Source organism: Felis catus, chromosome B3 (assembly GCF_018350175.1).
Source record: "Felis catus isolate Fca126 chromosome B3, F.catus_Fca126_mat1.0, whole genome shotgun sequence".
Lineage (NCBI taxonomy): Eukaryota > Metazoa > Chordata > Mammalia > Carnivora > Felidae > Felis > Felis catus.
Window position 1 is genome coordinate 103,080,378 of NC_058373.1, and position 25,050 is coordinate 103,105,427.

The following is a 25,050-nucleotide window of genomic DNA, read 5'->3' on the forward strand; positions in this document are numbered from 1 at the left end:
ATTTCTGATGACACCACTTGGCTCAGCCATGCCAGAAGCCTACAGGTCTAGGTCCCATGAACTACTTAGTGGCATGAACAAAGAAATGATGTTTGGTTAAGTTAGCGTGTATGAAATTTCTCTCATTTTAAATCAAAACATTCCTGACAAGTATCCACCTTACCTTTAGGATGATGAGGATTTAGCCTGGACCCAGTGAAAATTACGAGGAAGGCAAGTCATGAGTATCCATATATCCAGTAAACGGAGAACACACTTGTAGTAAGTAACACATAAGGCAGTTTCACAGCAACTAATGGGGTCTAGCTTTAAAAGTATTTCTTGGGGCTCCTGGGTGGCTCAGTTGGTTAAGCGTCCAACTCCTGATTTCACCTCAGGTCATGATCTCATGGCCATGAGATCAAGCCCTGGATTGGGCTCCAGACTGAACACTGGGTGTGGAGCCTGCTTAAGATTCTCTTTCTCTCTCTGCCCCTCCCCCACTTGCATGTGTGTACTCTCTCTCTCAAATTAGAAAAGTATTTCTTCTTTTTCATAGGAAATTTGACAGTTGAAAATAAAAGATTTATTTTAATGTAGAGGCCTGGATAGTTATGACGTGAAAACCACAGTTTTCATTTTATTTTTCTTATGTTTATTTATTTTTAATGTTTATTTATTCTTTGAGAGAGAGAGAAAGAGAGAGAGAGAGAGACAGAGCATGAGTGGGGGAGGGGCAGAGAGAGAGGGAGACACAGAATTGGAAGCAGGCTCCAGGCTCTGAGCTGTCAGCACAGAGCCTGACATGGGGCTCGAACTCACAGACCGCAAGATCATGACCTGATCCAAAGTCGGACGCTTAACCAACTGAACCACCCAGGCACCCAGAAAACAACAGTTTTCAAACATGCTGGCTAAAGTCACTGGAAATCGCCGCATGACTGAGAAAACTTGAGGGAAGCCCAAAAGTTTTTCAAGCATTTGAAACTAGAGTGGAATGAATCAAATGACAAATCTCTCTGCCCTTCCACTTTGTCATGAAAATACTAAGGGCTAAACCTAATCATGAAAATGAACATGTCACGATACATAATTTATATTAGGGATGGAATAATTTGCAGGCACAATGAACTGATTCCATAGAACAGACAAAGCTGCAGTAACAGTGGCTCGAGCAGGACAGGAGCTTATGTCTGTCTCAAATGAAAGAAGCCTAAAAGCAAAGAGACCAGAGCTGCTCTGGGGGGCTGACTGGCTGCCTGATGGCTGAGAGAAAGAAGTATCGAAGAGTTTGTAGAGACTCAGGGCCAAGATGTCCCAACAGGTTCAGGCTTTGTTGTACCTGGGTATGACCTATGTAGCAAAAATGGGTTTATTAAGGTGAACCTAAAAAATTGCCATTATTTGGCCATTTTGCCCGTAAACTGGCAATTTTATATAGTTCAATCAAATGTAAAAAAACAAAACAAAACAAAACAAAACAAAACAAAACAAAACAAAACGAGAGAGAGAAAGCCAAAATGACATAGCCAGGATCCAAAATAAGACAAACATAGTTTAAGGCCAGATTTGGAAAAGAATCACAAAGTAGTAAAAGGAGCTGAAGCCACTGGCCTGTCAGGGGTCTGGGACTCAGATGACGTCACATACAGGAGCCTGGCTTTTGTGGGGTAATGAGGAGTCAGAGAGCTCATGCATGATACTTAAAGCTGAAAGGAGTCTGGAAAAGCTGCTTTGGACTGCTGCTTGGGGCAATGGCTCTTGATAAGGGATAGGTCTGGGAAGAGAGGAAGACCCAAAGACAATCTCCCAAACACTAACATAGGTATACATTTTAAAAATTCAAGAGTGTCCACCAAAAAAAAAAAAAAAAAAAATAGAAGGAATAATGCTTGTATCCTGCTGTAGTGTAAGCTTCTACAACAATTTTGAAAAGCAGGTTGACAGTACCTCATAAAGTTGAAACTAAACAAACTCCACAACTCAGCAATTCCACCTCTTGATGTAGAACACAGGGAAACTCTCAAAAACATAAGCTGGGGGTGTTGCAGGAATGTTCATTGCCATGTTGTTTATAATATGGGAAGTGAGGAGCAACCTAAATGTCTATCAAAGAAGAATGGTTAAGCAAATGTGGGTTTATTCATACAATGAAATATTATACAGCAAAGAAAAATGAATGCATGCGACTAGAATCACATGTATAAACTGTACACATCTCAAAAAAAAGGGATGAATACAAAAACAAGTTGCAGACGGGGTGCCTGGGTGGCTCAGTCAGTTAAGCATCCAACTCTAGATTGCAGCTCAGGTCATGATCTCATGGTTTGTGCAATTGAGCATCTGTTGGGCTCTGCACTGCAAGTGTCCATTTTATTCTTTCTTATACTCTTCTGTATGTTTGAAATATTTCATAATTTAAATAATTTAAAAAAATTTTTTTAATTTATTTTGGTGGGGAGGGGGGAGAGCATGTGCACATGGGGATGGGGCAGAGAGAAAGGGAGAGAGAATCCCAAGCAGGCTCCATACTGTCAGTACAGTATGTCAGCGGAACTGCTGAGACTTCCCTCCTCAGCCAGAGCCCGTCAAATGCCCTCAATGCTTTCTTGTAAGGGGATTTTTTTTTTCCTTACGCTCTTTCTCTTACCTGTAGGAAATCAGCTTTTGTTTGTTAGCAAAAACGCTGCTTGCTCTAGGATTGGAAGCTTGGCAAAGTCCTCAGCTCACAGGACAGAACCCCCCGGCAGTCGCAAACGTGGGAGCTTGGGGAGAGCAACTAGGTGGGCCTGACATTGGACTGTGCTGTCTCTGTGAGGTGCTTGGGTTTGCAGTGCCACCTCCCAGGATGGGACAAAGCCCAGAAAAAAAAAAAATCCCTGCTGTGGCAGAGGATTCGGTAGCCCGAACTGATTGATGAAAGTCAGAGACATGACTTTCTTCCCCTGGTTCACCTATTGATATAAATTGTGAGCCTCCTCTTTGTCTTGCTTGGAAATAGGATTTTTACTGTTTTCCTACACATGATTTTTACACCTACAAGTGAATACAGTGAAATAATCAGTTATTTTTTAAATTGCCAGTTATTAAGGGGCTCCTGGGTGGCTCAGTCGGTAAGCGTCTGACTTCAGTTCAGGTCATGATCTCATGGTTGGTGAGTTCGAACCCCGCATCGGGCTCTGTGCTGACTGCTCAGAGCCTGGAGCCTGCTTTAGATTCGGTGTCTCCCTCTGTCTCTGCTCTTCCCCTGCTCACACTCTGTCTCTCTCTCTCTCAAAAATAAACATTAAAATTTTTTTTTAAAAATTTTAAATTGCCAGTTATTAAAAAAATTCCAGATCATAGCTGGCTAGGAAATGCCTCTGTGTGCTTTCCTCAGGTGTAGGTGGGTGGGTGTGGTTGGTGGGTGTGGTAGTATGTGTGCACACACAGTCCGTGCAGTAAGGTGCCCGTTTGAAGGTGCCCCAGCAACACCTCTGATCTCCTTCCAGCCCCACACCACCAAGCACCAGTGGCATATCACCTGATCTGGGCTGCTGTCAGCCATCCTCTTTTCATATTTTGCCATCCTCTTTTTGGGGGGCCCGGGAGGGAAGAAGTATGTGGAGAATCAAGACATTTGTTGAAATTCCATATGGTTGTGAGAGAATTTGCTAAGCCCCAAATGCTTTATACAACTCAGTGAGGGCATTCTGTAAACAACAGCCAGGATTTAGGGAACTGGTGGAACATTCCCATAGAAAGAAAGAATCGGAAAAGATAAAAGGAAAAAAAAGTTAGGCTTCAAAGACCCTGGGAGATTATTTATAGAAATAGCATGCGACAATGAGAACTGACAAAATTATTTTCCAATGTTAGATGGTCTGGTATCACCGAGGGAACTTTCCATCTGATTAAAAATAATTATTGCTGGCATTAAATCCAGTTGGAATCACCCAGCACGATTTATCTTCTATTTCATGCTGCTACCATATGCCCGACATTGTGGAGCAGGAACATTCTCTTTCATTCTGATAAATAGTACTTTGTAAATATTTAGAGACGGAAGCTCAGGATCGCTGAACAGTTCTGACAGGGAACATGTACAGATGAGCTGGTTATTCATGTTCCTGACAGAGACTCTGTTTGAGGTGGAGGGCCCGGAAGCATTCACGAAGCCAGGTATGCCTTCCCCAGAAGTCTTGTTCAAAATTGACAGCGATTGGAGCGGCATGGCTGGGCTCTGCGGTGGGAGCGGTGCTTTCCAAAAGCGCACACGTACTTTGGAGTAAGACATTCTGCTGTCTGGCTAGTGCTGTATATGTTGACAAACTGCGATATTTATTAAACTTGCCTTTTTTGGAACACTGGATTCAAGAGAAAAATTACAATTAATGTGACTTTATTTGGAGAGAGGGTCTTTACAGAGATAATCAAGTTACAATGAGGTCATGGGGGCGGGGCTAATCCAGTATGACTGGCGACCTTATGAAAAAGGGGAAGCTTGGACACATGGATAAGCACGGAGGGAAGACAATGTGAAGGCATATAGAAGAGTGCCATCTACAAACGAAGAAGAAAGGCCTAGAACAGCTTTCCCCCTCCAGCCCTTAGAAGCAGCCAACCCTGCCAGTACCTTGACTTTGGGACTTCTGGTCTCCAAAACTATGAGATAATGAATTTCTGTTGCTTAAGCCACCCAGTCTGTGATACTTGTTACAGCAGCCTTAGCAAACTAATATAGGAAGAAATCATACGCAATGCTCTTTGAGGGTTTCTTTTTAGGGAACTTGTGTCCCCCAGAAGAGAAGGACTTCTACTTTACTCTCCAGGTGGGAGCTTCTGGGGGGAATCCCTGTTCCTGTCTCCCCTCCTGTAAGGAGGAGTAGGTCATCAGATCACTGACACTGGGACATGGGTCACTAATTGTATGGTCTAGTCTATTGTGCCTTGTTCTCTCTGTGACTGCCGGGCTCTCAAACTCAGCATCCTCTTTCATCCACTCTACTACCTTGCAGCAAACTGTCCAAGCCAGGCTGCACACTCCCTGTGATTGGGGGATCACCCTCCTCCGGGCCTTTTCTTGTGCTCCATTCAAGGAAAAGCGTAAAACATTCCAGGCCAGTCTCATCATGCTCAAGCTGGCTCTCTACTAATATCGGCAGTGACAAAATTAGTAGTTTCGTATCTGTTGTCTTAGTCTCCTGTGAGAATACTCTGTTGTCTGGGACTATAGTATCCTGAATGAACTCCTTAGAGTTTACTTGCTGTAAATATTAGTTTCTGGGTGTCCTTGACTCTTCTAAGGAGTAGAATTGGACTATCGGCACTCATCCTGATTGTTTATGTATGGGTGTGCCTACCCCCAAAATTGGAACTGTTAGAAAAACACAAATAGTAGTAATTCCAATATTCAGTTACCATTGGATTCAAGTGAGAATTTTCTGTTCATGCCATTTATGTACATATGACATAGCCCCCAAAATGAGGAAACTTGCCAGATCAGCATTCCTCTGTAACTGTTGATGATGTTTCAAAGAGCCTATAGAAAATCATTCTCTAACCATGTCTAGATCATTTCCAATGCACTTTTCTATAAGGAACATCTCATCTGCACCATTCTGTCCCCATTCTGAAGTCTGTAGCTTTAAATTTCGCATCTTTAAGGAGCAGGGATGAGTATCTTAGGGTATATGTCTTACCTGTTCATTGTTAAAAATCATTTATCAATCTTGAATACATCTCCCAAAATATTTACCTTGGGTAATTTATCAGAGTGAAAGAGTTTTTTCTACTCAGCAAAGTCAGGGTCTGGTAGCTCTGCAATACAGAAAATGAATTGTGCAGAAAGTAATGTCAATTGTCATTAGAAACAAAGAGCAAGAGGAAGAAAGAGAAGAAAAATGTAGAGCAAAGGAGCAAATTTGTTGTTACTAAAGTGCCCAGAAAAGATGCTGTAAGGAGTTAAGAGAGCCTCCTTTCCTTGTCCTCGAATCTATGGACCAGAGCCCAGCCACGCAGTGAGAATGGGGGAGTATGAGGGGTGTGGGGAGAGGAGGAAGGAGATAAAGAGTGGATGCTAGCAAAGTGTGGAGACACAAAGAAAGAGAAGTAGAGGAAATTGTGTCTGCCTATATTTTCTCCTGATTGAACATGCACAGATAAAATTAAACACTAGGAGTTTTCTAAATAGTCACCAATTTCTATAGCTAAATACTAGACAATGGTACTTTAAAATAGCATTTATATAGAATACAGGCCCATAGTTCTTTATCCTTCTGCAAATAAAAAAAAAACACTTTACATAGAAGAATTTGGGTTCTGCAGGTTATGCACCTGGCTGACACAGGTGAACGTTGTCTCTAACGGAAACAACGGATGGTTTGGAGAAGAGCAGATTCAGCAGTTTTCACCAACTGGTGAGGAGGAGAAATTGTTTAACTTTAGTAGCAAAAAGAATACATGCACAAGGACTGCAGTCCACAGCTGTTAATAAAGGATGGATGCACAGTTCATTTCTGATTCATGTGGTGCATCTTTTGGCTTTGGCCGTGGTGGACCATGATGGGGGCAGAGGAATACTGGAGGAGCCCATGTTCAACCTAACTCCTGAAGAATATGGCATTGGAGTGTCCCATCACTGACACTCTTCAGAGTACAGCTTGGGGAGATGAGGGGTTGATGCATGATGATGATGACAAATTAAACCTGCGGCTTAAATTAGTCTCGTACATATTGAGAAATGTTGGAGACTCTTTAGAAACAGATATGGACAGTTTTTGCTTGGAGCTTGGGTGTCACCTCAAAGATACAGTTATTACCATTGTGCCTTTAGTGCTTTTTTTTTTTGAGAGGTACCTAAAGTATCCCATCTCCTAGGAATAGTACATCTCATCTTTATGTTTTTGCACACGCCATTGGAATGTTCTCCACTCCCTCCTTTCACTTTTCTCAATTTTACTCAATCTTCAAGGATTCTATCAAATGTCATCTTTTCCCATGAAATTTCTTGACATGCCCAGGCAGTGATGATTTTAATGTAATCCCAGAAAACTTAGTGTATATATTGTCCACAGCTGGTATGAATTTTGCTTCACTACCATGCTCGGTTAACCAAAAAACATCTGAGTAATGAATTCATCCCAAACATTAAATTAGATGACTTGGAATTTCACTGGGCAAGATGACAAAAAAAAAAAAAATCCATCTCAGTTCTTACTGGGATTTACCACCCCACCCCATTACTCAAAGGCCCCAGGGGTCTTACAGAATCTAGCATAGTCTGTCTTTTGTCCTTATTTGGTTCCACTGGGATGCTTCTTGTCCCAGTCATTTCTGCCTTCCATGCCACTTGGGGAATGGAGGCCTCTGGAAAGGCTGGGTTGGCGGGCGGGGGGAGTGACTAGAACACAGGGCATAACCCTCCCATAAAAACACCACTCTACCATTTTCCACTTAGCTTTGCCCACCTCCATAGGATGCTAAAAAGGTTAAGTCTTGAAAAGCCTGAGAATTGAAAAGCTCAATCCCAATCTACTCTCAAGGAGTCTCCTGCATCCTGGCACCTTGTCTTGTTTCTACCTCTACCCCTCCACATATTTCCTAGTAAACTCCGCCCCTACCCCCTGACATATCCCATACCTGTCTTTCAGTGAGCCTTTGGAAATACATCCTGAGGATGGGGGTGGGGAGCAGGATGGCTGACACCAGTCAGTTCTCTCTTACCTATTTACCCAGTTATACTCTCATTTGACATTCACCATATAAAGCTTTATAGTTATTACTTGTTTCCTTTTTCTTTAAAAACTTTTTTTAATGTTTATTTATTTTGGAAGGAGAGAGAGATAGAGTGTGAGTGGGGGAGGAGCAGAGAGAGAAGATGACACAGAATCCAAAACAGGTTCCAGGCTCTGAGCTGTCAACACAGAGTCTGACATGGGGCTCGAACCCCCAAGCTGTGAGATCATGGCCTGACCTGAAGTCAGGTGCTTAACCGACTGAGCCACCCAGGCACCCCACTTGTTACCTTTTTCAAATTCAGTGTCTCACCTACCCAACTAAGTTTATAAATTTCTACAGACATTGACCATACACCAGAAGTCTTTATATTCCTTACAGTGCCAGGCATACAATGATTTATTTTCATTAATAGATGGAGAAACACAAATAGCTAGGTGGTTTTTTTCTATTTATTTTCTCTTTGATGAAACTGCTAGTAAGTCAGGATTTCTCGTAGAGCCTTTTTAAAATTTTTTTTGTAACGTTTATTTATTTTTGAGACAGAGAGAGACAAAGCATGAATGGGGGAGGGTCAGAGAGAGGGAGACACAGAATCTGAAACAGGCTCCAGGCTCTGAGCTGTCAGCACAGAGCCCGACGTGGGGCTCGAATTCACGGACCGCGAGATCATGACCTGAGCCGAAGTCGGCTGCCTAACCGACTGAGCCACCCAGGCGTCGTAGGGCCTTTTTTAAAGGTGAAGGAAATTCACTATAACCTCTAAATGCTATTTATACTTTAGGACCTTGTTCAAACATCACCTTCCCTGAGTTGTCTAAATAAGAGTAATCTTTATTTTCTATAAATTCACAAAATATTTTAACCCTTTCTCTCCTTTTCTAGGCCTAGATTTCTGGATATTGAGAAAGTAGTGTGTGGGGTGGGTAAGAACACAGATTCTGGAGCCGAATCACTTGGGTTCAAAATCTGGCTATGTTGCTTCCTAGGTTTGTGACTCTGGGCAGTTTCCTCATTTGGAAAATAATGATAATAATAGTAGCTATCTCCTGTTAAGAGTTATGTGAGTTTATACAAAGAAAGCACTTGGGACAGAGTGGCATTCCATATACCTTAGCCATTAATATATGTGCTTTTGACTCACAGTGTTTCAGTGTTAATTTAGAAATCCCTATCACAATAGTAATATGATAATAACTTGAAGTAAGTGGAAGAAAAAGATATATAATCATAAAAATGGATTTTTAAAATAAATCACTGAATGAACATACACAGTAATCAGAACTAAACTGGTAAAATGTTCCCTGAACAAGGACCTTTGATGATCTGCTTTAAAGAAGAAAATTATCTGTAGTTAGCATATCAATTTTTTGCAAAGAATGCTTCTAAAGTATCTTAAGGGTTGAAAATAATTTGCTCTGTCCAGCACTTGAGAGATTTAACAGCTTTAGGTAACATATGCTAGAGATATGCACATTTTACAAACCAAATAAATAAAGGTGTGGTTCTACATCTAACAAAGGAAGTTACCATATTATTTTAAATGAGCCCAGTTAAGTAATGTCTGATGGATGATAAACACTAATTTGTCCCAAATCAGTGAGGTTTTCCAACTTTGTGATCATTTATCTAAGCATACCAAACACAAATGACCTGGAATGTTTCTAGGACCCAAATTAGACCCAGTTTTTCAAAGGATGGTATTGATGTAGGCTGAGGTTCCTTGGGAACAAATGTTGAGATGGAGATTTGCTTGCAGGAGGTTTAGTGGGGAGTGCTCCAAGGAACAATACCTGGAAGGAAGTGACGGGAGCCGGGTTGGGCAGAGGAGGAAGATGCATTTTGATGAAGTTGCCACAAAGATCTCTTTTGATCTCACAGGGAGCCCTGGAACTAGGGTGGCCCTTCATGATTACCCAAAATTGAGGCAAGGGTCTAGGCTTCTGTATGACTATCACTACCAGCATGCATGTGTGTACACACACACACACACACACACGCAAACACACACACACACACACACACACATACACACACACACACACACACACACACACACACACACACACACTGACCAACATGAGAAAGGAAGGGACCATAACATTGTTCAGTATGGCTCCTGTCAGTTGTTGGCAATTTGTGAAGGGTAACTTAGCTATGAGTCTTCATTAGCCAAACTCCAGAAAACTGAGGGAAAGAATTATCCAGACGCTGAAAGCAGGATCTAGGTGTCACATCACAGCCATCTACTGTACCACACCAGAGAGACAACAATTCATTTGACTTGATTTTAAAGTTTATGAAGGATTTTAAAGCTTATGAAGTTTCAGTGCTGAACAAGTTATCTATGGACCCTAATTTCAGTGCTTAACAAGTTAGCTGTGTCTTCCTTACCCAGAGTTCTTATGTTGAAATTGGAGATGCTATATGAGAAGTGGCCAAGATGGATCTTGGATGAAAAGAGTCACCCAAATCTGCCTTAGATGGAACATTCATAGACAGCCCCTTATCAAGGCTAATACTACTTTAATTAAACATGCTCCCAGAGCCTTGTGATTTTTGTTCTAGGGCCAAAAGAACAGCTCATCCCTCCCTTGCCTATTGAATTTACTTTGGTTCTCTACCGGCCAAAGTGGGGGAGGGGTGGAGGGTCAATCTGGCAATTACATGGATGATGAAATTCATAGAATATTCTTCCTCAGCATCAAATCTATACTGAAAATGAGAAAATGGAAGGATTCTGCTTCTGTGCTGGGAACTTGTACACATCTTACTCCCTCATAGTGTCATAATACAGTGCATTTATTTCGAATGTGATTAAAACCCAGGAGTAAACAATGCATATTAATTGATCCATGCACCGCAGTGAACAATAAGTTTGAGTCCCTGGATTGATTTCTCCGAGGAAGCCAATAAAGTAAGTAGACCTTGCATTATTTATCACTGGTCATCCAACGTAATGTTTAAGTCAACAGAACTGCCTTGCTTTCTGTGTTTCCTCAGGGAGAGTAGCAGGCTTATGTAGGGGATATCAGGATACAGCATCAGATCTTTACTCTGAATCTTTCCAAACTCAACAGAAGGACCATCCTGAGCTTTCTCTTTTCTTTCTTGAGTACATATGTGTACAATGAAAGACAGTTCATTTGTAACCTTAGAAAGAAGATATTAGACCAAAAAGAAACCAAGTATATTTTAACCTATCAGATGAATCATTTTTCCCATGAGATCAATTATCATTAATGACTTTAATTAAGGAGTCATGTGAACTATTTATTTTGGAAAATGTATATCCATGTGGTTTGCACTATTGAATTTTAGCTCTCTGCTGTGATTGTGCCCTTTCAAAACACACTATTAATGTGAAATCTCTTTGGTGTTATATTCTTAGGTTGTGGTGCTGAGGGTATATTTTACAGTGACATTGACCAGGTTTCGCCTGGCATCTAACTAACTGTGAAGCTAGAATTATTCTTGTTCGTTTGAGTTTCCAACTTGGAATTCGTAAGATAAATGAGTCAGTTGCCTCTATTCTCTAGCAATTACCTGGTAATTGGGGCATTTAATCAGAATACTGACTTGAAGGACTTTAGCCTGATTAGATGCTGTTGGCATGAAAAAAAGATTCAACTCCTAGTTCATCTCATTCATGTGCTGTATTCACACCTAAAGCCCAGATCAAACCCAAGTCCAGATAAATGGATACTGATTAAAATGCTTTATGGAGATTAAAGAGACTTAGAGGCCAATCTTCTACAAAATACTTTGGTTAATAATGTACTTTCTGTAATTATTTATTATTCATCTACTTGGTGCAAGAAAGTTCTTCCTAGGTACACAAACACGAATAATATGGCTGTTGAATTCAAGAGTCATTGGTTGGCCTGTTTCACTTAAACAGAGTATCAATCAAGATAAATCACAGTCCCTGAGTGTCTTCTGTGAAAACCAGATAACCACTGTACTTCGTGATCCACACAGTGAAGATGAAACAGACAAGTATTTGTGGTTTGTAGCAAAATTATCAAGATTAACATACATATTAGTTAAATCTCACTGTCTACTAGAATCACCTGGAATGTTTTCAAAAACAAAGATTTCTTGACCACACCCTGGACTTGTTATATTAGAATATGTGGGCTTGGGGCCTTTGCCTCAATTTCTCAAGTAGCTTAGGTGATTTAATGTGTCAATAACTGTTGACATAGTAAAAAAAAAATTAACTTTAAGATTACGTGTGCAGAGTTGTAACAAGAAGATAGACGATCCTGACTGTCTGTGGGGCCCTAGGAAGAACAGGTGTGTGTATACAGGGGTGGAATGGAGTTGGAGGCACAGGAGCCAAGGGGACATCCTCTGGCCATCTCAGTCTGGCCCTGCAAAGGCGTCTCCACTCATGAATGCATGACATTACTTGCCAGCAGAAAGAGCTGTAAGAGGATGGCCTCTGCTTCACATCTGCCTTCCAAACCTCAAGTGTCATTTGAGGACTTTTCACCTTTGCTGAATAGGAAGATACCATAAAAGAAGGGTGGAATGGGGTCGAGCTAGAAAATCTAAGTATCCCTCACAGCCATTTCTTGGAGATTGAACACATCCATTCTCTTGGTTTCAAGTACTATCACAATGACGTTGCCACTCCAGTCAATCTCCGCAGCTAACACCTCTTCTCTGCAATTCAAATATACACACCCAAATGCCTCCCAGACCACCCCACCTAGGTATTCCAGGTAATGCAAAGTTAGCGTATTCCCAGGTCAGCTGGCCTCACTGGCTTCTCTTTCCATGCACTGATTCCCAGTTGCTGGGAATGTCACCGTCACTCACTCAGGCACCCAGGCTGCATTCTTCAACTATGTGCTGAGCTCCTTCCTTTGCCTCATCTCCCATATCCAATCTCCTAGAGTTGTCTGTTTGTCTTATGAGTTTTTCTCATTGATCCTGTCCTCTCCAGCCCTGCTACCACTGTTCTCCATTATTTCTTACCTGGATTTCTGCAACAACTTCCTAATTGGTTTCCCTAGTACCAGTCTTCAACCCCTCAAATCTATATCCTCCATAGAGTAGACTATGATTGCAACAAATATGATCACCTCAACTCCTTGCTTGATGGTTCTTCGTCACCTATCGCAATAGCCTTAAACTCGTCCTGCACATTAAAATCTATATACAGTGTATTATAAGACATATCTTGGGGGCTTTTAAAATTATTAATACCTAAGCCCCATTTCTGACCAATTGAATCAGAATCTCTGGGGCTAGGGTTTAGAAATCAATATATTTTCTAAATGTTTATTTATTTTGAGAAAGAGAGAGCTTATCAGAGTGTGAGCAGGGGAGGGGTAGAAAGAAAGTCCCAAGCAGGCTTCATGCTCAGTGTGGGACCTGATGGGGGTTCGATCTCATGACCCCAAGATCTTGACCTGAGCCAAAATCAAGAGTCAGACACTTAACTGACAAGCCACCCAGGTGCCCCAGAATCCATAGTTCTTAAAAGCCCCTAATTGGTTCTAATATGCACTTAAAGCATATTAAACTAAATTTTTCCCTGGCTATCTATTGCTACCCAACAAAGCTTAGTTGTCCAACAACGTAGTGGCATAAAACGATCAATCACCATTTTATTATATATCTCACAATGTCATGGATCATGAATTCAGAGGGCTCACCTGGGCAAGCCCCTTCTCTACATCAGGTGTGGTTACTTGTTGGTATTTAAATGACAGATGGGCTGCTCTGGAGGGCCCAAGATGGTGTCACTGAAGTCGGAGAGATGAGGCTCCACTGGCACCATCAACCAGAGTGCCTACATGTGGCTTTTTCAGTATGGCAATCTCAGATTGGTTGGTCTTGTTATACGGTGGACTACTTACATGGCCTTGCTACCCAAAATATGGTCCACAGACCAGCACTACAGGCATTATCACCTGGAAGTTTGCTAGAGAATGCAGAATCTCTGGCCCCACCCCAGTCCTTCTGAATCAGAATCCACTTCTTAACAAGATCCGCAATGATTCCTGTGCATGCTAATGTTTGAGAAGCACTGACTCATGGGTCAAACTCTGATATCCTTGAGGTATTTGAGGTCTTTCACCTAACACGCCATACCTCCAGTAGTAACACTCTCCATTCTTCCCTGCACTTTAAGATGCAGGATCACGAAGCAACTTTTGTCTCCCTGGACTTTATTTTCCATGTTTCTGCACGTTGCTCTCCCTGCCTGCAATATATTCCTCCTTCCTCCTTTCACCAGACATGTAATACTCGTTCTCTCTACTGAGTCCAGGTGTTGCTTCTAGCAGAGCCTGCCTCTGCCCACATGTGACTTAGAGTGAGGGACCTCTCCTCTGTGCTGGCATCGCCCTTGTGCAGACCTCCATGACTGCACTTGCAACATTATATTTATATTTTTACAGAATTTTCTGTTTCTGGGTCAGCAGCCTCCATTATTAAACTGTGAGCTCCTAAAAGATTTATGCCTTAATTACATCTGTTTAAAAGATTTATGCCTCAATTACATCTATTATCTGTCACTTAATAAATAATAATAGTTGTTCAATTCATGGTTTCTAAATGAAAAGTAATGTTCATGAGTATGTAGTTATGATTGAAATTGTTCTTAGCAAGTTGTTTAAACCTATCCCGAGCAAGCATCATTGCTTGAGATTCTGACTGAAGAGACCTGGGTGGAGGCCAGGCATTAATATGTAAAGAAATGTCACAGGTAATTCTGAGCCACAATCAGAGTATGAAAACTGTGGTTCTAGATATTACTAAGAGTAAGATATGTGTTTTCCTTATTTATTTTGTACTAACTAATCTCACTATTTAGTAATTTTGTCCAAGTGGACAAGCAAAAAATTTCAAGAGTTATAATGCCAAATTGTATGAGACTGTGATAATGCTGTTAATGCATTTGTAATTCAAGCAGCTTTAGGTTGAAAGTCATTGAGTACAGATGTAATCTCATTAATATTTACACCTAATACTTATACTACTAATTGGACATAAGACCTAGTAATCCCTGAGACAAGGGAGCGAACCCTATGATAACACCTAGCTTCCTTCCTAGAGAGTTTCCAGGGTTCTGGAGAGAGATCCCAGGGCTCCCTGAGCTGAGGAGACAGAACTCAGAGTCTGGGGGAGGTCACGGCAGCCAAAGTCTGCAGGGAGAACCCCAGGGAGGAGAGTGTTGCAGAGAAAGAGAGCTCAGAAGATCTGAAGAGGGACCTGTCAAGCCTTCACCAAGGAGCTGATTAGCATGTGAAGAAAGTACTAAAGGCTGGAGAAAGAACCACAGAAGGATTAGAGAAAACAATCTTCGGGGCTCATGTGGTGCTGGAAATAGTTTGGGATTTTGCCATCCAGAGTGGAAAAAACTTCATAACTTACACAACTCATCAAATATTAGGTAATGTCCTCAGAAGGGTATTGCCTCGGTAGTGAGGAAAATTCTCTCTAGACAAGACTGCTCTGAGCCTGCCTAACAAAGCTTAAAAGCAAGTCTTGACAGGATGAAACTGTTTCCAATTAACTTAACTATGTCCCAGAATAGGTTCAAAAATAGTTACAGGAATACAAAAATATTGGCACTCAATAAAGTAAAATTCACAATGTTTTAGGACCCAATAAAAAATTACCAGGCATTCAAAGAAACACGAAAATATGACCCATAATGAGGAGAAAAGTCAACCAAAACCAACCCAGAAATGACACAGATAATGGTAGCAGTAGGTAAGGGCATTAAAATTGTTACGTAAACTACACACATATGATCAAGAATGTAGAAAAAGATAGAGCATGTTAAGTAGAGACATTGCAGGTATTTATAAAGAAAAGAAAAGAAAAAAAGAAAAGAAAAGAAAAGAAAAGAGAAAAGAAAAAAGAAAAGGAAAGCACCCAAACAGAACATCCAGAGATGAAAACTATTATGTCTGAGATGAAATGTACACAAAGTGAGATTAACTGCAAATTAGACACTGAAAAAGGAGAGATTAGTACATTTAAAAATATAGCAATTGAAACTAAAATGAAGCACTGAGAGAAAAAAGACTGAAAAACCACAGAGCATCCGTCAACTGTAGGACTATCTCAGGTGGCCTCATAAAATAACATGTTGAGTCCAAGGAGGAGGAGTGAATAAAAAATATGTATATATTTGAACAAAGTGACCAAAATTTTTCCAAATTTGGTGCAAACTGTAGTCCTACAGTTTGAAGAAGCTCAATGAGCCCAAACACAAATATTCTTTTTAATTTTTTTTTTTAACGTTTATTTATTTTTGAGACAGAGAGAGACAGAGCATGAACAGGGGAGGGGCAGAGAGAGAGGGAGACACAGAATCCAAACAGGCTCCAGGCTCTGAGCTGTCAGCACAGAGCCCGACGCGGGGCTAGACCTCATGGACCGTGAGATCATGACCTGAGCCGAAGTCGGGCGCCTAACCGACCAAGCCACCCAGGCGCCCCCAAACACAAATATTTTTAAAATGCACTGACGACATCATAATCAAATTGCTTAAAATTAGTGATAATGAGGGGCACCTGGGTGGCTCAGTCAGTTAAGCCTCCGACTTCAGCTCAGGACGTGATCTTACCGCTCCTGAGTTCCAGCCCCACGACGGGCTCTGTGCTGACAGCTTGGAGCCTGGAGCCTGCTTCCAATTCTGTGTCTCCCTCTCTCTCTGTCCTTCTCCCACTCACGCTCGGTCTCTCTCTCTCTCTAAAAAAAATAAATAAACATTAAAATTTTTTTTAAAAAAATTAGCAATAGTGAAAATATCTCAAAAGCTGGGGCGCCTGGGTGGCGCAGTCGGTTAAGCGTCCGACTTCAGCCAGGTCACGATCTCGCGGTCCGTGAGTTCGAGCCCCGCGTCAGGCTCTGGGCTGATGGCTCGGAGCCTGGAGCCTGTTTCCGATTCTGTGTCTCCCTGTCTCTCTGCCCCTCCCCCGTTCATGCTCTGTCTCTCTCTGTCCCCAAAATAAATAAACGTTGAAAAAAAAAATTAAAAAAAAAAGAAAATATCTCAAAAGCAATTAGAGCAAAAAAAAAATACGTTATTTTCAGAAAAGCAAAGACTAGAAATTATAGCAGATTTAATCACCAGAAGCAGTGCCAGGATCCAGTGGAGAAATATCATTGAGGTACTAAGGTAAAAACGTGGAATCTAGAATTTTTTAAAAAAATGTTTAATTAGTTTTGAGAGGGCGGGGGGGAGAAAATGAGCAGTGGAGGGGGCAGAGAGAGAAGGAGACACTGAGTCCAAAACAGGCTCCAGGTTCTAAGATGTCAGCACAGAGCCTGACGCGGGGCTCGAACTCACGGACCATGAAAGCAGGACCTGAGTCAAAGTCATACACTTGACCAACTGAGCCACCCAGATGCCCGGAATCTAGAATTCTGTAGTCAGCAAAAATATGTATCAAAAACAAAGGCAAAATAGAGACAAAGCCTAAGAATTTCTCACCAGCGAACCTGCATTTCTGGAGATGTTAAAGGAAGTCCTTCTGGCAAAAGGAAATGAATACCAGATGGAAATCTGAAAACACAGGTATGAGGCACACCTGTAAATACAGCCATTTTTTTTTCTTATTTCTAATTATTTTAAAAGATAACTGACAATGTAAAACCAAAATCATAGCAATGTGTTGTGAGGTTTAGAGCAAATGTAGAAGTAAAATGTATGAGAACAAAGTACACAAGGCCTGAAAGAGGGAAATGGAAGAATATTAGTATCAGATTCTTATGCTATATGTGATATGTGTGTATAACGTCAGTTGAAGTTAGGGCAGGACGAGAAGCAGGAGGGAGAGATTATAGAAAAACATGAGAAAATTTTGAGGGTGAGGATGACAGACATGTTCATTATCTTGACTATGGTGTAGTTTCATACAAGTATACATGTGTCAAAACATCAAATTTTATACTTTTGTGCAACTTTGACGTATGTCAATTATACTTCAGTAAAGCTGTAAAAAGAAGAAAAAAACACATGAGATACAATTTCACACTCATCAGACTTGCAGAATTCAAAAAGTTCTTACAATGTCAAGTGTCGAGGATATGATTGTATACAGCAAAAGGAAGTATTAATTCTACACGGCCTCTTTGGAAAGCAATTTGGCAATTCCAAGCTGAAGATGGACAGATGAATATACCTTCCACTTTGCATTTCTACTTCCAGCTAATAATGACCCTAGAAAGAATTACACATAAAAAAAAAAAAAAAAAAAAAAGAGGTTAGAGTGGGAGAGAGCCAAAGCATAAGAGACTGTTAAAAACTGAGAACAAACTGAGGGTTGATGGGGGTGGGAGGGAGGGGAGGGTGGGTGATGGGTATTGAGGAGGGCACCTTTTGGGATGAGCACTGGGTGTTGTATGGAAACCAATTTGACAATAAATTTCATAAATATATATAAAAAAAAGAAAGAATTACACATGTGCAGCTTAAGACATGTATAAGTGTAGTCAGCACAGCAGTATTTCTAATACCAAAAAATTGGAAACAAATGTTTGTCAGTAGGGGAACAGTAAATATAAGTATGTTTATACATATGTTATAGCATATTTGTATATCATAAAGCATAAGTAAACCATGGTGCCATCATATGATGAAATGGGATACAGCAATTTTTTTTTCTCTGACCTTCATGTGCAAAGGAACCACCTAGGGATCTTTATGTCTGGGGTGGGGCTTGGAGTTCTGCCTCTTTTAAGAAGCCTGGTGGTGATGCGGCTGCTTCTGGTCTGTGGTAATTTGTGTAGTAAAACAACACTGCATGCATGAACTAGATGTATTTCTATCGACATGGATCAGTCAAAAAAAAAAAAAGAAAGAAAAGGAGAAAAGAAAAGAGAAGAGCGAGTTTCCAAAAGATTCGTACGGTATGATAGCTTTGATGTAAAGTTTAAAAATGCAAAGCCGTACTATACATTCTCCATGAACGTGAATAGATATAAGATTGTTTTAAAAGATTGAAAACACAGATGTGGAGGAGAAGCAACAGGAGAAGCTGATTGTAGGAAGGGAGAAAAGGGAAATAGTAGTGCTGGAGGGGGAAATGCAGACGTCTGCTTAAATCGTGACATCCTGTTGTGTTTGTATTTTTCAAAAGTCCTGGAGGTAAAACCCTAAAACAGAACCATTTGTTCCTTGTTGGATGTGTACACAATGTTTTATAGGATTCTGAGAACTAAAATATATTTAAAGCTTATAAAAAACAAACACAAAAGGAGATTAGCACCCAAATCCAACCTATTACTCGGTTCAACTTCCATACTGGTAACAGTGCTCAATACCAAAATGGCAATGTTGCCCCTGGGTCTTGAAGCCAGACAGCCTCACTAATGCTTCACAAAATGAGATAGAATCTCCTTGTGGTTGTGCACAATGTGTTGGTAGAGACCCTAGCATTCCCTACCCGCCCCCCCCCACCGCCATTTTTTCGACTTTGGTCTCCCTAAGCAGAGGCCACCTTGTAATGAGGTCTTCTTTCTTTGAACATCAGATTGTATCCTAGTATAGGTGAAGTTTATGGGACATATATGTATATGGCTGATGCAATTTGGCTATAATATTTTGAATGTTTGTAATAATGCCTCATTGGAAATGTAAGTATAGGAACGACTGTAGCCATGATTTTAAAGGGTCAGTTATTTTCCTCTGAACTCCTATGCTGTGACAAGACAGCTCAGGCTTCGTGTCTGGCTACTCTTTTTCAGAAACAGGTCCACATTAGCTGGCCCCCCAATAGGAGGGGCCCCAGAACAGTCTGGGTAATTAGGACAGTCACCTGGTCTGTGCTGTTGCCATTGCAGCTTCTGAGACCTAACATTCAGGCTCTTTCTTCCTGCAGGTGAATGAAGGGGGACCCAACTTCCCAGGAACCCATAAGCTACCAGAACAACTCCCTCTTCACCATCAGATTACACTGAGCCCGCCTGAATTGGTGAGAAACTTCAGCCCTTTTATTTTACATGAATCCTCTCCTTTTCCCCGAACTCAGTCATGGGAGGACAGCAGGTGGCATTAAAGTGTGCTTATTTTGGGTGTGTACTCAGAGTCTCTGCTTTTGTGTAGAGGAAGAAGATTACACTTCATTTCCAGGACTGGAAAATGGACCTTAACCATCCTGATAGACTTAACTGGGTGCAGGGACCCCCTGCAGCAGTGACCAGTGAGCCCAAAAGTGTGATGCAGCTTCTCATTCACTCACCTGGCCTCCATGATCAATGTCAAGCCAAGCCAGGAATCTGAAGCCTGGGGCCCTGGCAGGTCCACAGAGGTACCCCTCTAGGGGTGGAACTTGGCTCTTGTCCCTCTAGCCACCTGTGGAGATAGGAACCCACTGCACCCATTGTCTGGGACATTGGAATAATGCCACTGTACCTTGAGGCCGGAGATGTTGTCACTATGTTGGCAAAGAGAGAAAAATGCTCTTCTGTATTCAGCCCAGCTAGGGGGGTGGGGAAAGAGAAGGAAGGGTTGTCAGTAAGGTTTATTGAGCCCCAACGTGCTATGGTGCTTACTATACAGTTCATTCCATTTCATACAACTAAGCTGTTTTTCTATAATGACAAGTGCTGGCACTAGGTCTGGGTCAGGAAGTTTCTGGTATCAGCTGTTGGGCCGTTCTTAAAATCACCTCTGCATTCTGGCTCACTGGTCCACACTCCCCCTTCTCTGTGATAACTTCTCTCTAAAGACTCCGTTGTCCTTCTGGCTCCCACTAGGGCCATCCCAGTCCATCAGACATGGCTGTATGTGATTCCCAATAGTGGGCAGCATTCAAGTCTTTTGTTTTCCCCGGGAGGCTTTCGGCCCTGTGTAAATTAGTAGCTATAAAAGGAAATGTCAAAGGGAGGAGTAGAGTCCAAATCTACTTACCCAGGGCCTCAAGGGCTCAGCTTCTGTCTAATAGAGGCTCTGTATTGTAAGCATATTGACTTCTTTTTTTTTCCCCATGTATTTCCATTTGATTATCACATGAACTCTGTGAGCCAGCTGATGTTTTCAGATATTTCAAACTAGATTCAGTGGATTATAAGTGAAGCAATAGTTTAGGGAAGAGAAAAAATTAGTTGAAGAAGGTAAGATGAACCAAGTTTTGAAAGAAAAGAGTTTAAGAAGTGATTGTGAAAAATGGCCTTTTAGATTGTGAGTCTTTGCAGGAGAGTCAGTGGTAGCCCACGTGAAGAACTCAGACAGAATGAGCGTGGCACACATGAGGAGAGAATGAGGAGATTGGCCTTCTGGAACCAAGCTAGTGTTGGGAAATAACTCAGATATGTGGGGTGAGGCCTGTGTGGAGCCAGAGGGATTCAGTGTTGGTTATTGAGCAAAGACAGAAGGAACTACCTAGTCTAAAAATGATGTGGGGTTGATGACAGGGTAAGAGAGTGAGAGGAGGGTCGAGAGAAAATAGATGAGAAGTTATTGCAGTAACTTAAGAAAAGTGAGTTCTAAGGTGAGAATGAAGAAAAAGGGACAAATCTGAGGCATTTCAAAATAAAGCCCATAGTAACAAACGCAGGACAATGAGGATGTAAGAGCCAAGCTGCCTAGGAGCTGAACCCTGCTAAAGATGGGAGGTGTGGAAAAGGAGCACTGTTGGGGGGGGGGGGGGGGGAGACAAATTCTCTTTGGGACATGTTGAACTTGACGTGATGCAACAGTTTGAAATCCAGCAAAAGATAATTTGTAAGAATATCGATTAAATACAAAGTTAGAGTTCAACTCTGGAGAAGAACAATTTAAGATCGAGTCCCTATATTATAAAGTAACCCTGAAATGCCATGGATTTTCCACATGAAGACGTGGGTGAAATGGTCTCAGGAATTAGAAGTAAGAGGAACAGTCATCAGGATAACATTCTGGACTGTGGGATGATTCTGTTGAATGTCATTAAGACAAAGGTGTTACCATGCAGAAAAGTAGCTTAATCATTTCTTATTTGGCTACATCATATCATATTCATCAGTATGGACACAATGGATAAAGAGGGAACAAGTGTCTGAGGTCTCTGGATGTTGAAGGTTTTGTGTATTATTTCAGTAAAACACCGAGTTTAGCTAAAACCCCAAAATTTTGATGAAAAACTTAGGCCAGAAGTTTGAGTTGATTCAATAATGTGAAGAAGAGGAACGTTGCTATTATAGTTACTGTGTCCTTGAAAACTCTTTTGACTTGCAGGACAGCTTGTAGGTTTTACTAATACAAAGTGAACCCTGGAGCTTTAGAAGTTCAAATGGTTCTATTGTAGAGGGCGGAGAGTTTGGAATTTGGGACTTGGCATATGGGATCATCTGGGCCAGTGGGGTGGTGTTAGCCTCAAGCATCTCTGCACAGAATGGCTCGTGTGAAATCTTGGTGGAGGAGAGGCCAACAGAGATGTCTAATGTTCAATTTAAAATTGCTTGAAATCCCATATTAAAAATACCTCCTGTTTGGAGTAAACAAAGATTTGTAAGATAGGACTTAAAATGTACCAACCACAAAAGAAAAGCTTATATGTTTGACTTCATCAAAATTAACTTTTGTTCATCAAAAGATTACATTAAGAAATGAATAGACAAGCCACAGAGTGGATCTACAGAGCTAGACCTCTATGGGACACAAAACAGGGGTTTGGGAGAGCCCTGCTACCATGTGGGTTGTATTAAGAATAGCCTTTGCCTAGGCCTTTCTTTTTTTTTTTTTTTTAAGTTTATTTTTATTTTTGAGAGAGAGAGGGGGAGGGAGGGAGGGAGGGAGGGAGAAAGAGAATGCACACAAGTCGGTGTGGGGCAGAAAGAGGGAGAGAATCCCAATCCCAAGCAGGCTCCATGCTGTCAGCGCAGAGCCCAATGTGGGGCTTGAACTCATGGACTGTGAGATCATGACCTGAGCCAAAGTTAAGAGTTGGATGCTTAACCGACTGAGCCACCCAGGTGTCCCTCACTTAGGCCATTCTGATGTGCCTTGCTGAGTTTGGATAAGTATTTGAAACTTTGTATCAGAGCTTGGAGAATTTTTTGGATAAACCCTCAGTGTGTGTTATACTATATACTCACCAGTAAGATCCAGTGGTGACCTCAGTCCGGGCATTAAATTCTTTTTTTTCTTGCTCTTTGTAAAGGCTCACACAAGCATATCTTCTCTCCCCACCTCTTCTTACCCCATCCGTTCTTTCTGTTGCATTCCTCTTTACTTCCTTCCTCTTATTTTCTACTTCTTTATAACTTTTCTACCTTTATTGACCTCACTCTTATTTTGTGTAAAGCATTTCTGCATTGGTAAAAGAGCCACTAATTATACAAGAGAGAAAACAAAGTTAAGATTGGTTTTACAATACTTAGCTTTTTAATTTTTCCCCTCCAAAAGTGAAATCCAGAGTTCGAACAGTTTGTTTATATGGCAGTACTAATTGGAGTAGATTGGATCCAGATTTTACTGAGTTATCACCTGGGGGGGGGGGGCTGGGAACTAACCAAAAGGTCTAGGTAATTTATGAATGAGAGCCTTGAATCAATTCACACAAAGAACACAAGCTATCCTCATGGTGTTCTCCTGTTGCTACTTTTAAATTTGTAGTGTTTCATAGTAAATATCAACATGTAATGCTACCCCAAACATGCACAAGTGCAGAATAAACTCACTGACATATGCAGAAGAGAATGATAAGTGTTATTTTTGTGTTTCTTTTGTTGGTATTTTTTTTAAGTCTGAACTTGGTAAAGCTAAAAACCCATAATCAATTTTGAGACAGACATAAAAATCTTCTGCAATTCTCTCTCTAGAGAGAACAAAAATAGGCAGCTTCCAATGCAAGAAATAGCTGTGGTTACATGGAAACCTTTGACTCTCAGTTTCTCTTTCCATCCTTTCCAGGGCTCCAAGAGCAGCTTACAATCATGGAGAGAAAACTTTGAGAACTTGATCTAAAGGGGGTTATTTTGGGGAAAGCATAATTTAAAAACATCATGGCTGGGTGGTTTAGAATTTGCTCATGTAAAATACATATGCATTTGCCTTCCACAATGCACAAAGGATTCCTGTTATAAACCTCCTTCATACCAGTGAGGAGAATTGGTCTACTGGCAAATTTATCATGGGATTTCTCAGCTTAAGTACTATTTGTCTGTGAAATCTTTTGCAGATGGGGAAATTATTTTTGTCCACTCTGATGTCCTACAGATTTGTTAGAAAAAGAAAGAAAGAAAGAAAGAAAGAAAGAAAGAAAGAAAGAAAGAAAGAAAGAAAGAAAGAAAGAAAGAAAAAGAAAAAAGAAAAAAGAGAAAGAAAGAAAAGAACCAGACCCATGAGTTGTTACCAATGTCGGGATCTAATTAGTCACACTATCTAGATACTTTGCAAGAAGCTGTAATATCCAGTTGATGCCCACCACCCTATTTAAAATAAAAATAAAGGTGTTCCAAATAATCCAATTATTTGGGCACCAAACAGAGAAAGAAAAGAAAAGAAAAAAAAAGGAAAGGAAAGAGAAAAAAAGGAAGGAAGGAAGGAAGGAAGGAAGGAAGGAAGGAAGGAAGGAAGGAAAGAAGGAGGGAGGGAAGGAAGGAAGGAGAGAAGGAAGGAAGGAAGAAGGAAGGGAAAGAAGAGAGGAAAGGAGGAAGGGGAGGAGCTTTTCTCACTTAGGAAAGAGAAATTTTGCTAGAGAATGAAATCTGTTCATCTGCCACCAGAAGCATCAGTTTTCAGCACATGGGTCACTGCTTCTGAATAGGGTACCAGCTGTGTGCCATACATGCCGTTGACGAGGAAAGACTCTGCTTTGAAACCTCAGGTTGGTGTCAGATCACCAGGAAATCAACCAACCTGGAAGGGCCAGGGTGTCACTTGTCTTTAAAGACTAGATGAACCATGGAGGGAAAGGTGAGCTCCCTGGCTGGCAATGCTAAATTATGTTAAGAAAAACACTTGACCCGTATTCTCACATTCCCACCAGGGACTTGATGGCCATGGCGAGTTCCACAGTTGGTGAAACACTGGGATGGCAGTGATGTAGAACATGTGCATTTCAGTGCAAACTCCTAGAGGGGTAGGGCTCACACCTCTGTCCTTGCAGTGGATAATAATAACTAGGGTGTGAAGAAGGAAATCAAGGCTTTGGGGGCTAAGTAATGTGTCAAATCAGATAAGGAGATCGAGACAAAGCAGGATTCACATCCAAGTCATTGGATGACAGGTTCTTAACCCCTATTCTGCATTACCTCCCACTGTATGGGGTGGAAGGCAGAATTAGGGGCACCTGGAATACTTGTTATTGATTGTTTCCAATTTTGAGAGTTCTTTCAAATGATCCATTAGTCGCCTTCTCTTATGTTACACCCACCCTCAAATGGTATTGCAGAGAA